The following is a 14495-nucleotide window of genomic DNA, read 5'->3' on the forward strand; positions in this document are numbered from 1 at the left end:
AATCAAATACAAGTCATTTACTTTTTTCGGCTCCGGCCACCCCTTAGGAGTAGGAGTAGAGTAGATCTCGACAAGTTCTTCAGCGAGCAAGGCTGCATCAGTCCAGCCGACCTTCGGCTTGTCTGTAAGTACCGTCATGGCTTATACTTCTGTTTGTATGGCTGCATCGATTCGGTCGACCTCCACTGCGACTCTGGTATAAGCTAGTTATTGACTCTTGTCTAGTTCAAGTATGGCTGCATCGATCCGGTCGACCTCCACTGCTCGAACTAGATTAAGGTCAAGTTATCGACTCTACCTAAGGGTGGCGTTCTTTGGGTAGAATCATTAAGTTACCAATCTTGCTGATGTTTTTTGTCGTCATTCGTTTGCAGCAATATCAATTCGCCGGATCGAGATCGAATTAGATCGGCCTCATATGTTTTTAGTCCATCGTTCGCTTTACTATGACACGATGTTTCTTACTCTGAGTGATGGATTATGTTTCATCGGCTATTTTTACTTCGATCTTGATCATGCATAGTATGCGGTTAAGGCATGAATAATCTTGAAGGGGTTTGCTGGCTAGTTGAATCTGGTTTATGGTTCACCATTATGGCTGTAACGATCCGGTCGATCCCCACTGATGGCACTGTATATTGGAAGACACTAGTTAGTAGATTTGTTCCTGGTTAGGTGTGACCTTAACTGTTTACTATGCCTACATCGGCTAAATAGCCGATCGCCTGTGCGTTAACGCCTACGGTGTGCGTCCATGATTCTGTTAAGCATGAATAGATCTATGTGCTTTAAGGGTTTGAGTCATTGTCTTTTTCATGGCTGCATCGATCCGGTTGAACCCCACAATTAAAGATAGCAGGTTGAGTCCGAGGAGTCCATAGGTTTGTTCATGTGAAATAGTCGATTGTTCACACGCTGTAGGCCCTTTCACCGGAATCAGCTATTTTAGCCAATTCATCCGAGCCTTCACGTATAGCATGTCTTTCGGAAAGCCTATTGAAGTACAGATGTTTTTGTGGATTCTTCAGTTTTGGTTTGTTACTATCATCATAGCTGTCATCGATCTGGTCGAACCTCACTGTTGGTGGAAACAGATTAGATTCAAAATGTTTGTAGATCTATTCGTATCAGATAGTCGATTTGTCCATATGCTATATCTTTTTATGATTAGATTCATCGGCTTAATGCTTTACACTGGTAATATCTGCCTAGCTGATGTTCTCACTTACATATATGTGTACTGTACCCGTCAACTTAAGGTCAATCGCTACCTATGAGCTTTATAGTCCATAACAGCCGATTTCTATGCGGATCGGCTATTCAGTCGCTTTTTACTCCTGGCTACTCCCAAAGAGGCACACTTGGAACTGTTTGGGCACAGACCGGCATGTTTTGCCTTAAATTACTGATAAACTCTCTCGCCTTATCCATTGTAGGGTCAAATTGACTGGCACATCTCAGGAGGAGTACGTAGGATTTGATCATCCCTGTGTTGAAGCCAGGCAGATCTCTAGCTCCATCGAGCAGACCCTTTTGGCTTGCTCATGTGCCCGACATGAGACATGTTTTTGTGCCGACACATGTTCTGGCATGCCTGGCGGGACAACACAATCGTCATGGTGGCTTACAACAACAACGACATCCTTATGGTACCTTATGAAGACCTACCTGATGGAGATAAAGATGTCATCAGCAAAGCTATAGAAGAATTTTAGAACAAGTGTTTGTTGTCATACACCAAAACACATGACAATACAATTGTTCAGAAATATCCACTACCAAGAGTTCTATTGCATGGGCAGATAGATGTAGATGAAGCTGAAGACAGACGTTTCTTTACGGAAGCTATAAACAAATCTGTTCGTGATGCCATATCAAACCATAATGAAGTTTTCTTGAACACATTCCACAACACCATGAAAGAGGTGTTTCATGGGTTTCTAGTTGATCAGATTGGGCTGATTAGTACAACATTCCACATCCATCGACTCAGTGGACTAATCAAACCAATACCAGCCATCAAGAAGCAGCACTAGCTCGTAATGATGATGTCCAGATAGTTCAGAGTTCATCTAAGCAAGCTCAAAGTGTTACCACAAATCAGATACAGTATAATCCTAGATCGTTAATACAGCATGTGCAACAGCTGGCAAGGCAAGGTCAGAACCAGATGATTAATTTTGGCACATCAGGCCACATACCGTCGTCGGCTCAAAAAATAGCACCATCAATTCAAAGGATCCATAGAGATATAAATCCTCATATCTATAATCAGAGACTTCAAGCAGCAAACTAGCAAAGGACCCAGCAGATAGAAATTCCATAGGGGTATCATTATGGCACGGATTATAACACCCTTCACATGATTCCGAATCCATGGTATCAAGGCACACGGGACTTCAATCCACAGATGGGTCAACAGGTGCAGAGAAATCCAAATTCAAATGCTGATGAGTTGTTGCTAAGAGTGACCGAGATGATGAAGAATCAGTTCGGTCTGAAGCCAAAAGGGTAGACCTTCTCGTAGAAATGCCCAAATCCAGAATGGTATGATTTGGTCGCTCTTCCTACAAATTATAGGCTCCAAGAGTTTGCTAATTTCACTAGCCAAGACAGCACAAGCACAATAGAACATATCAATCGGTATCTTACATAGTTGGGTGAAGCATCCGTTGAAGAGGCCTATCAAGTTCGTTTCTTCTCATTGTCACTGTTAGGGCTAGCCTTCACTTGGTTTTCATCACTGCCGGTTAATTCCATTGCCAATTGGGCTGACCTAGAGAAGAAGTTTCATACATATTTTTACACTGGGATAGGAGAAAAGAAGATTACTGATTTGACAACTATAAGGCAGAGAACTAATGAATCGGGCACCGAGTTTCTTCAGAGGTTCCGAGAGACTAGAAATTTGTGCTTCTCATTAAACTTGGCTGATGATCAGCTAGCTGCTTTGGCCTTCCAAGGAATGCTACCAACATGGAGAGAAAAGCTACTGGAACAAGCTTTTGACAACTTGGGTCAATTGGCTTAACGAGTGGCAGCGCTCAATAGCCAATTCCAGAATATGCGCAGAGATACCCGATTCTAGAAAAGTACCACAATGGTCGAAGCCTATAATCCATATTCAGTCGATGACAGTTATGAAGATGATGAAGAAGAAGAGGTTGCCATGGCTAAATGGAATTGGGGTAAAAAGACAGTAATGGTGCCAAATCCTTGGGGAAGAGGAGTCAAAGAGAGCTATGACGTTGACATCACAAAATCGGACAAGCTCTTTGATTTCTTGCTTGAGAAGGGGCAGATCAAGCTGCCCGATAATCATGTTATGTTGCCTCCTGATCAGTTAAAAAATAAGAAGTACTGCAAGTTTCATAATGCTACATCCCATTCTACTAATGAATGCAGAGTTTTCCGGCAACATATACAGAGGGCTATTTAGCAAGGAAGGCTCAAATTTGATACGCCTCGGAAAATGAAAATCGATGATAATCCTTTCCTAGGAGATCAGAACATGGTTGATGCTAGTCTGCTCAAAGGGAAGACTAAGGTCCTAACATCAACCAGATCAAGAGAAACTAGAATAGTCGATTTCAAGATGCAAATATCAGCTAATGAATATAGAAATTAGAAGACATCGCGACAAGCAAAAGAGCCGATATGAGCAGGGAGAAACATCAAAAGATGGGGCGACAAAGACACGTGTTACATCTTGAATTTGTTGAATAAATGGCAGTGGTAGAAGGAAAAGAATTATCAGCATTGGTTAGAGGATTAAGAATACCAGCATCAATAGGAAAGAGAGAGATATGAAAGAAAGCAAGATGAATCACATTGGAATTATCCTTTCTTCAGACATTGTGGAACGAAAGTTTGAAATTGCCTACCAGAAATAACTATCCAGAGTGCAGCGAACAATATCAGGAGTTTAGGCAATCTCAAGCCAACCATCGGTCTGTTCATGCTCAAGATGAGTATCATCATAATAACATGGACGGTGCTTAAAAATAGAAGTGTTCATGACCGGCTAGGAAAGCTAGTTGTCCATCAAGACTGGGCTGATCATGAAGAAGAGAGTAATGAAGAAGGATATGTTTGGCAGGAAGTCCAATGGTGTCCAAGAGGTTTGACAAGAAGCCAGAAAACAAGGGTACAACGCCTAAGGAACAGAGAGTTGGAATAGACTCAGGCATCCAATAAACCTCAAGTATGGCGTGCTAAACAAACAGCCGATAGAAGGCAACGATCGGCTAATATTCAAATCACTTGGCTGTTGCCATCAGAATCTAGAGCTCCAGCAGATCAAGAAGTTTACTCAGATTTTGATGAATCGGAGTATGAGGAAATAGTTGCCAAGTTGACAATTATACAGCAGGCTATATTTGATAAACCAGTCAAGCATCTGCACTTAAAGGCTTTATATGTAAAAGGCTTTGTTGATGGGAAGCCGATGAACAAGATGTTGGTGGATGGAAGTACTTCTGTCAATCTTATGCCTTACACCACTTTTCGTAAACTTTGCAAGGGACCGAGAGATCTGATTGAGACCAACATGATTCTTAAGGACTTTGAAGGTAATACATCTAAGACCCGGGCGGCAATGAACGTCGAACTAACAATCGGGAGTAAGACTCTGCTCACCACGTTCTTCGTCATTGATGGAAAAGGGTCATATAGTTTACTCCTTGGTCATGACTAGATTCATGCAAATTGTTGTGTACCATCAACCATGCATCAATGTTTGATTCAATGGCATGGAGATGATGTCGAGCTGGTTCGCGCTGATGAGTCCGTGAGTATCGCGAAACCGATCCAGTGTATCAGGAGCTAGAATACTTCGAGTGTTTTTCTGGCAAGCTATGAGAAGGAGGCTTCATTAAGATCAGTAATGAAGGCCAACAGCCGATCTAAGCAATCAGCTCTGAAAGTTTGTTTTGATAAATAGTCATGGCTTCGCGTCGGCCGTTGGATTAAAGGAAATAAGCGTTGGTCCTAGAGATAGGCTTAGGCTGACGTATGTAAGCACTAAGTCAAATCCTAAGTGCGAGTTAGAGTTGATACATCTATTAAAGGACGTTTTGTTTCGTTTAACGAGATGCTTGGCCTAGATCGATCAATCGTTTGACCTTTGGTCTAAAGTTCTAGTACAACCTATCAATAGCAATCGATGGAAAAATTTGAAGGGATATTATCCTAGCGATTAATGAACACTTGACAGCCAATTTATTTGGTCAATTGGCTCTAATACTCGGTACCAGAGAGGTATCACCTTTAGTTCAAAATAAACCTGAAGACATAAGAGTCGATACAATATGTTTCGCCCATAGAGCAAAAGCAAGAACAAATACAATCATAACATAGATAATGGCGTTGCACTAAGACACAGTCATGGAAGAGCAGAAGTCTTTGTTCATTGATTTACCCTAAGTACAAACTAATCGAAGACCTTGTTCACTACATCCTGGGCAGATGTGATGTCCATAATGGCCACCGCTGCGACGATGAATTCTTCCATCAGATCCTCATGCTCCTCTAGGCCATCGCCCATTGGGAAGCCGGTCTCCATGGCGTGGAGCTCGTACCTGGTCTAAAAATGCGCCGCGGTCAGTGCCACCAATGCACCATGACGAACACCATGGAGAGCGATCTCCTGGACGTGGGCCGAGATGTCATGGAGGTGGGCGTTGATGAGAGGGCCCCGAGCATTGACGGCATCTGTGGCCACGTTCATCGCTAGCTGGAGGGACTCCAACTACACTATCAGGGCTAGGCTCACAGAAATAGAAGAACTATCAAGATAAAGGCAGTGGAAATCAGAATAGAGGCATTCCTGGAATTCATCTTACCCGCCACCGTAGCATCAGACTCGGCCTGCCAGGCCTGAGCAGCACTGACCTCCTCTTTGGCTATGTGAAGGGCAGCTTGAGAGACCCCGAGACGGATCTCAAGCTGGCCGTTCTCCCGAGTTGCCTCGGAATAACGGTTTTGGGCCGCCATCCACTCTCAGAGGTAGCGCCGGGTGTCATCACCATCGTATGAGTCAGAAGAGTCCGACGACGAGGCCGACACAGAAGGTGCAGCATTAGAGCGCTCGTCGGCCCTAGGGAGAGGACGAAGACTGTCATTCACAACAAACATATAAATGAGTCAGAATAGTTCATCATCATGAACAGAAGATGTCAATCTCACCTCATGCGTCGGAGACGCTGGTTCACCGGCATATTTTCCTCTAGAATCTCTTCTGCCGCACGCTTGCCGCGGTTGTCCTCACCCGGCCGTGAAGTCGATTGGATCTACTGGAAAGGGAAGATGGCCGCTATAGGGTTTTGTGAGGGTGGAGAAGTGCAAAGGAACAGGAGCGGTTGCAAATGTGGATGTGTTCAAGGCCGAAGCCCTTGGCTGGTATTTGAAGCCATGGAGTGAAGAGGTGGATGCCTCGGGACATGCAAAAGGCAACCACAATTAATAGAAGGCGAAGTGCCACCTCACTAATACCAAAGAGAATACAGCGCCGGGTGACTAAGGATAGAAGATCGAGGTGTTCTCTTAATAAAGGTCGTGTTTTCAGACTTAGTCGGATTGAAGTTAGAAGTCTAGAATTGGCTGTTTTCAAATCGGCTCTTTAGCCAAAACAAAAAAGGACAATTAGGCGACAGAAAGTATGATTGATTCTACACAAGATATAACTTGATATACAGATTACAAGTCTAGAACATCATGAATTACTTTCAGTACTTCTAGCCGGATAGCATCAACTTCTATAATTTGTTGCTTGTGTTCTTCGGCTGATCCAGGAATGTCCTCAAGGCTGCTGCGGATAACCCTGCCTTCTCTGACCTTGGCCAGCAGCTATTGTTTCTTTTGCTTAATGGCATCAGGTATTTGAGCCAGGTTGGACTTGTGGTGATCAATGGTGGCTTTCACCTTCTCCAGTTCCTTCTCAAGTTCTGCACGCCTGATTTCCAGTTGGGTCAGCTCTAGATCGATCTTGAGGGGGAGTTCTTCAAATCATCGATCAGCTGTGTCAGCTCTTTGGCCTATTGCATATTGGAGTTCCTCTTGGCCAATAAAGCTTCACAGTTGGATAGATTCCTCTAAGCCTTTTTCACCTTTGGGACTTGATCTTCAATAATGGATAAAGGTGACAAGACTCTAGAAAGAACTAGAGATGGATTATCCTTAATGGCCAAGAAAACTCTTTACATTGAATCAATGTCTTGGACCAAATCGGCTATATTCTTCTCAAACATTGGCAATATATCCCTTTGCTGATTCCTGGTCTCTTCTGGCAAAGCCTCCTTAGAGTAGATGGCTGACGAGTTGATTTCATCTTCATCTAGATATTCCTCGAGCTTGAAAGAATAACTCAGAGCTGGAAGAGTGAGTGCCTACATTTAAGAGAATCTTGATGAGGAGGATTGGATCAACTTGTGATGGAATGGACGATGGAACGGATACGGTACCTTTTTTATGATAGCCTCTACCTAAAGAGGAGGAATAGCTGATGATGCACCAATAATGTCTAGTTGAATCGGCTCTAAAATTTCAATGCTGGTGTCTGCAACATCAAGGAAAAATTTTAGTTCATGATTATTGTAGGACGATAAACAGGACATATAGCTTCCTTACCATCAGTTGTGTGCCGAACTGGGGAATCGACAGTCTGAGTGTCGACCGCAATAGGATCATTCTCAACACCGACAGGATCATTATGTTGACTGTTGGGCTCCTGCTCGTGCATGTGTGTTTCCTCAGAAAGTATCTGGCGCGACAAAAGATTAGATGAAAGGTGAAAACTGGATAAAAATCAAGAATTTAGATAAAACACTTCGGCAGCATCAAAGATAAAATAAAAGAACTCACATCTTCTACCATCTAGGAAGCATCTGTTGTTGCAACCAAAATCGACTCCTTTTGAGGATCAACCAATGAAGGTTCAATTGGTGCTGAATCAAACGCCTGGGACAACAGCTTCGCACCCAGGGCAGGTTGAGACGCAATGGTTGATAACTACAAAGAACGGGATCAGAAGTTGAATGTCAGTTTGATAAGAAGATGGATTGTTTACCTGAGTAGCTGATGGTCTTGTTCTACGGAGTCTTTTCCCAGTTACAGCTTTCTAGGTTGCCCCTTGGACCACCTTATGCTTTGAAGATTGGTATGTCACAATCGTGGGGGCATCATGAGTTTTCATCAATTTCTTCAGTGAAGGTGCAGCCGATCCTATTCTTGAAACTAGGCATGGTGGCTGATAATCTACAGGACGCCCCTTCCAAGCTTGGAGGTTCAAATTTAGTGTCCTAAAAGGGTCGGTTAGAACAATTGGCAAAGGAATTCATTGAACAATTTTCTTAAAAAAGAAATGGCAAGTTACCTCTCTATCAGAAGCAAATTCCCCTTCTAGAGCTATACACAAAGGGTGGACCAATCCATAGAAAAGATGGGAGTGCCATTCTTGCCACTAGGAGTCAAAGAGAGTGAAAGAGAAGCTAACTCTAATCTAGTCATGCACGCAAAGGGAAGGAAGATCTGATCCCAATTGAAAGACACTGGAAGCTTCCATCAACTCATTGATATCTTCTCTTGGCCTCAATATGTTTTTAAAGAACAATCGAGGGGGGATTTGGCCAAAAACAAACTAATGGGCTACAAAGGATGGATTGTAAAACTCATAAGTTGGAAGGTTGCCTAGAAGGAATGAGCCTGTAGCAATTTTGCCACGACTATGACAAAATTCGGCTGGAAGAGCGTAGGGCTTGATGAAGGAATTAAAGATTGCAGCCGCTGACTCGTCCAAACAGCCTAATTCAAATCAAAATTTGAATGGAAAGATCAGCTCATCGTCCTCATCCTCATCATATGGTAGCCAGGTCAGGATGTCTGCATCAAACCCTCTGAAAAACTTTTTGAAGAGATGGCCAATATCGATGTCGATTGTTATGGCTGATGCAGCCTCACCATAGCCCATGCACTGACGAGTTCTCCTTCTTTGCCTCTATATTCCTCATCGAAATTGGAGGAAGGGAAACTCAGGCTTCTGAGATCAGGCCTTACAATCTTGTGCATATATAGGTTGAGCCACAGTTGTATCAACCACCAAGGGCCACTGATAGTATGCACTGGTTCATTCTTCAGTAATTGCGTAGCTACCTAGAATATCAGATGATAAATAGCTCCTAGCAGATACTTTCCAAGAGTGATGTCCTTGCCTACTGCTAGATGCTCTACCATGAATTTATGATTGTAAGTCGGACCACAAGATGACCCATAGAAGACGAATCTCTCCAACCACATGTTCAGAAAGGCCACATGTTCCCTTTCACTGACAGTTGATTCGTCTCCAATATAGTTCAGAATATAACTTGCCCATCCTGTGCAGTCTGATATTTTAGCCAATTTCTTGGAACCAGCACTCAAATACTCATAAGGCTGCATCGATCCTGTTATTCTAAGGCCGGTCAGCATATAAACATCGGCCAAAGTGATAGTCATTGGGCCATGACCAAAAACAAAGGCATTTAGGGTATTGGACTAGAAATAAGATGCAACGATCAGGAGTGAATCATTCCTCTCCATCCTAGACAACGAGAGTGTCAAGCATTGATTCAGATCATAAAGCTCCCAATCTCCACCCTTTTTCTCGGACACCCTACGAAACCAATTTCTCCATCCCTTAGGCATTTTGGGCTAGTTTCTGAAGAGAGTTTTGGTGCTCCAGGAAGACAAATATACCATAGATTGTTTGAAGGGGATTTGGTTCGTCTCTTGACGGATGAAATCAGATGGGTCAGGGTCACCCATAGGCCCAAGAAAATAGACATTGGAAGCAACAACTGATGGAATCAGGATTTCATTCCTCATTTCCTAGAAATCGGATGAAATAAATTTAAGAAGAAAGGAAATACAGGGTAGTAGCTAGTACTTGGAGAATAGAAGTTTGAAAGCATACCTTAGGGACGTGGTCGCTGGTCGCCATTGCAGCCAAAATAGATTTGAATCTGACGAAGATCGCTTGAGTAACGACTTGATAGAACATGGGATTTGCTAGGGTTTGAGGCCTTGGCGAAGACGGTGTTGGATGTTAAGATTTGTTCGAGAAAGAAGGGGAGAGCAAACAGGCAGAGTAAGTTGGGGGGCATGTGATTACACCAAAATTTGGGACAAGAACACGGGAACTCGAAGGCTTCTAAGATTGTGTCGATCAAGGAATCGATTGCATGAAGATCGATATCAGCTGATTTAGATGCGACACTAGAATCGACTCCCTTTGAATGACGTCAGTAGATAACGATGATGAGCTACGGTGGCGTCGGGAAACTACATATCGGACTATACAAAGAGGGAAAAGATTACAGTCCAAGTTATCTTAAAATAGGAATATTTTTCTTTTATACCAAAGATGGTAACGAGTCGTGCTTGAGTAGGATTCATGTTGAGGCTCCGGGTATAAATATTGAACCTCAGCTATTGTAAAGGACACGATCAATCAAATACAAGTCATTTACTTTTTTTTGGCTCCGGCCACCCCTTAGGAGTAGGAGTAGAGTAGATCTCGGTGAGTTCTTCAGCGAGCAGGGCTGCATCGGTCCGGCCGACCTCCGGCTTGTCTGTAAGCATCGTCATGGCTTATACTTCTGTTCATACAGCTGCATTGATCCGGTCGACCTCCACTGCGACTCTAGTATAAGCTAGTTATCGACTCTTGTCTAGTTCAAGTACGACTGCATCGATCTGGTCGACCTCCACTGCTCAAACTAGATTAAGGTCAAGTTATCGGCTCTACCTAAGGGTGGTGTTCTTTGGGTAGATTCATTAAGTTACCGATCTTGCTGATGTTTTTATCGTCATTAGTTTGCAGCAATATCAATTCGCCCGATCGAGATCAAATTAGATCGGCCTCATATCTTTTCAGTTCATCGTTCGCTTTACTACGACACAATGTTTCTTACTCTGAGCAATGGATTATGTTTCATTGGCTGTTTTTACTTCGATCTTTATCGTGCATAGTACGCGGTTAAGGCATGAATAATCTTGAAGGCGTTTGCTAGCTAGTTGAATCAGGTTTATGGTTCACCATTATGGCTGTAACGATCCGGTCGATCCCCACTGATGGCACTATAGATTAAAATACGCTAGTTAGTAGGTTTGTTTCTGGTTAGGCGTGACCTTAACTATTTCCTATGCCTACATCGGCTAAATAGCCGATCGCCTATGCGTTAACGCCTACGGTGTGCGTCCATGATTCTGTTAAGCGTGAATAGATCTATGTGCTTTAAGGGTTTGATTCGTTGTCTTTTTCACGGCTGCATTGATCCGGTCAAACCCCACTATTAGAGATAGCAAGTTGAGTCCAAGGTGTCCATAGGTTTGTTCATGTGAAATAGTCGATTGTTCACACGCTGTAGTCCCTTTCACCTGAATCAGCTATTTTATCTGATTCATCCAAGCCATCACGTATAGCATGTCTTTCAGAAAGCCTGTCGAAGTATGGATGTTTTTGCGGATTCTTCGGTTTTGGTTTGTTACTATCATCATAGCTACCATCAATCCGGTCGAACCTCACTGTTGGTGGTAACGGATTAGATTCAGAGCGTTTGTAGATCTGTTCGTATTAGGTAGTTGATTCGTCCGTATGCTATATCTTTTTATGATTAGATTCATTGGCTTAATGCTTTACACTGGTAATATCTGCCTAGCTGATGTTCTCACTTACATATACGTGTACTATACCTATCAACTTAAGATCAATCGCTACCTACGAGCTTTACAGTCCGTAACAGCCGATTTCTGTGCGGATCAGCTATTCAATCGCTTTTCACACCTGGCTGCTCCCGAAGCGGCACACTTGGAACTATCTGGGCATAGACCAGCATGTTCTGCATTAAATTACTAATAAACTATCTCTCCTTGTCAATTGCAGGGTCAAATTGACTAGCACGTCTCGGGAGGAATACGCAGGATTCGATCAACCTTGCGTTGAAGCCAGACGGATCTCCAGCTCCATCGAGCAGACCCTTTCGGCTTGCTCGTGAGCCTGGAACAAGACACATTTTCGTGCCGACAACGACTCACAGTAAAAATGTACAACCTCTACAGAGTGTAAAATTGGTATATCAGCCGTGCTCACGGTCACGAGCGGCCTTGGAACCCATACGGAATAGATGATGAACACTGATGATACTGATGATGAAGATGCTCACTAATGATTACTGTTTATGCTATTCATTATTCATGTTTACCTGATCATGTGTTTATATGGGCTGTGAATAAACTTGTTGCCACCCAATTGCTAAAAGGTGACTCATTAAAAGCTAATCGCAGTTAACCAGTGTCAGCCTTTCAAGCCTCATGAACCATATGTTATATTTGTTGAGTACGATATGTACTTACGCTTGCTTTACTTTTTTAAATCTTTGGAAAAAATCCCGGATGGGTACCAGATTGCTAGAGTTTGGAGGAATTAGGCTTGTGATCAGCCACTCAGTTCTCCCTGTGGAACTGGGGTCCTCACCCGAAGATCGGAGTTGTCTTTCCGCTATTTGCTATCTAAGGTTATATTCTTTATACTAAGTACGTTATATGTTAAGCATTGTCTATTGATATTACCTTTATTTGTAGCTATATGTGAGAATTGACTTCCTGGGCTCACATATGGTGCGTATCTGGTTTTGTTCCTAAAACTGGGTGCTACATAGTGGTATCAGAGGAATGCTGACTATAGGACATAAGCCTAGTAGAAACTGGTCATTTTAAGTTGCTACAAAAACCCTTGCTCTATGAACCTTGATATTTTCTTCTCTACTATATCTCTACCCTTGCTATTCATCTCTACCTTGGTGCTTATTTGGAAGTCTTTGTTCTCATCTTCACTCATTGGTTTGATATGCTTTTAGAACTATTCCTCATCACCTTTTTGCGTAATCTAAAGATGAATCTTAGGATTGTTACCCATAGTACAATGAGGACGATAGTATCACAAGTTAAGTCAATGATTGAATTGTGCACCTTTATTGCTTGTTTAATTGTCATTATGCTTATGATTGTTTGAATCTTTGTAATGATTGCAATGATCTTGTTGGGTGTTCCCACAATTTCATTTAGTTTATAGGCCTAAGGTATAAGGATTAATGAAATAAGTAGTCGGTTTTTGGGTATCTCCTGTTTCCTCTATTCTGTCTTTTCGGAGCAGCCTGCACTCTTCGGCTTATATCTCTTATTTTAGACGATCACAAATCATGAGAAAATTCTGGACAATAGTATACTTCAATATCTTTCTCTGAGCATAAGAATCTGCCTGATAGCTATTTTGGTTATGGAGACACGAAAATCACAACGCGAGGCATCTGTGCTGTTTGGAATCTGGAGTAGTTTCTGTTGTACACTATTTTCAACCAAGTTAAATGAAGAATTTGGAAAAGTGTTCTATAAGGAAGTTGTGGAGCATTTTATAAGCTTTCCAACGGTATAAACTACAACTTCGTTGGATTAATGGAATGAGAGTTATAGCTGTTTTACTACACTATTGTTTTCCTGCTCGTGAGGAATTTCAGATTTCTTGTTCTTACCCATACACAAGAGTATCATTGGGATGTCAGAATGTCTTGATACTGGTTAGCTCATCTAGAAGAAGGTGCAAGCTACCCTTCTTATGTCCTCTAGTTAATCTTTTCTTAAGGGGGGTAGCTAAGTTGAAGGATTTGTAAGATGAAGTTTTTTACATTCTAGCGCTTCGTTTGGAAGTATTAGTTATCTCTAGGGTTTGGTGTTCTCTTGTATCAATTGCCATCAATCCTATCTTGTCATCTCTTGAAGCTACAATTAAGGATGTTATGAATGACTGAGTCCTAATTCAGACATGTTGAAAATAGACGGTTGCTACTAGGAGAAGTGCTTCACAAGGTGTTGGAAGGAATCCTGTCAATTCTAATCTGCCGCCATCCAATTCCTCATCTATAGAGCAAGCTTTGATAACACAGACTCAATTATTACAGACTTGCTCAAAATGTGCTGAACAACCCGCATCAAGCACCACCTATCGACAAGCATAGTGAATTTATGAAGGGACATGATGAGGACACCCCTTCCATTGATACAACCACACCTGCTGCACAACAAGGTCCGATGACAAGAGCTCGAGCACGACAACTTAATTATCAGGTAAAGTCGTTCCTCGCTGTTCATACAAACTCGTCTCAGAATTGGATGCTACTAAATCATGGTGATGATTGTCTTATTCTTAGGAATGTTGGTCAAGACCCCATTGCCTCATGTTTAGACCCCATGATGAGGATGGAGTAGCCGAACAAGTGGGAATCATCATTAATGGGGCGCTCAGCTCATCTCGAGACAGCAGGAAACACTCCATCAAAAGTACCATAACTCCTTGATACGAGATCCAATGAAGCTGGTTTTTGACTTGTTGGAAAGAGTGCGTCGTCCTCTTTCACATGGGTCCAACCCCACTATCAGAATCTACAGAATCTGTGCGCAGCAAGCCA

This window comes from Miscanthus floridulus, chromosome 10, assembly GCF_019320115.1.
Source record: "Miscanthus floridulus cultivar M001 chromosome 10, ASM1932011v1, whole genome shotgun sequence".
Classification (NCBI taxonomy): domain Eukaryota; kingdom Viridiplantae; phylum Streptophyta; class Magnoliopsida; order Poales; family Poaceae; genus Miscanthus; species Miscanthus floridulus.